The sequence below is a fragment of the Crocuta crocuta genome, unplaced genomic scaffold (genome assembly GCF_008692635.1).
Source record: "Crocuta crocuta isolate KB4526 unplaced genomic scaffold, BGI_CrCroc_1.0 scaffold85, whole genome shotgun sequence".
In the NCBI taxonomy this organism is placed as follows: Eukaryota; Metazoa; Chordata; class Mammalia; order Carnivora; family Hyaenidae; genus Crocuta; species Crocuta crocuta.
In genome coordinates this window covers 4,156,244-4,156,845 of record NW_027530620.1, presented here as the reverse complement: position 1 = coordinate 4,156,845, position 602 = coordinate 4,156,244, and the positions used below count along the sequence as shown (strand labels likewise).

The 602-nt window shown below is 80.9% G+C and overlaps 1 protein-coding gene across 1 annotated transcript in view; it reads left to right on the top strand.

Moving 5' to 3' along the window:
• The first annotated feature begins 13 nt into the window (after positions 1–13).
• The window catches only part of KANK4 (KN motif and ankyrin repeat domains 4), a 68,381-nt gene continuing 67,792 nt past the window's right edge, over positions 14–602 (top strand). Inside the window, exon 1 of the mRNA XM_077768123.1 lies at positions 14–198. The gene's annotated coding sequence lies outside the window, so the exon portion shown is untranslated. The remainder of the gene's footprint in view (positions 199–602) is intronic.

Genomic DNA, 602 nt, shown 5'->3' with positions numbered 1-602 from the left:
CCGGGCCCGGGCCCAGCCCGCCGGCGAGAGGGCGCCCGAGGGTGTGCGCGCCCCGGGCGACCAGAGTGCGCCAGCCCGGGGGTGCGCGCCCCGGACCGGGACTGTGCACCCGGAGGCTGCGTGCGCCCCGAAGCCGGGGTGTGCGCCGGCCCCAGGCACAGCCAGCCGCCTCCCTCCCGACTTCTGCGGCGCGCCAAGGTAAGGCTCTCGGCGACCCCAGCCCGCGCCGCGCGTTGAGTGGGGCGTGTCAGCTCCCTGCCCCGCGCGACCCGGGTGTTGGCCCCGGCGCTCGGCCACTCTTCCCTGGCTCCGCCGCCCGCCTCGCCCCCTCCCCGCGCCGCGTCCCCGGCTCCCCTTAAGACACAGGCTGCGGCACGGGCCGACCTGGCGCCCCTGCATGAGGGTCCGCGACAGCGCGGGGAGGGGGCTGCCGGGGCTGCCGGGGCTGCGCGGGCTACCCAAGGGCGGGCGTCGCTCCCGTTCCCGCCCCGACCGGCGCCCCGAGTCCCGGCGCTGGGGAGGGAGGAGACCGGTGGGGAGGGGGAGGCCGCGTTGTCCTTGCGGCTCGGGGGGGGCCGCCCCCCCCCAGCGCCCGCCGGGGG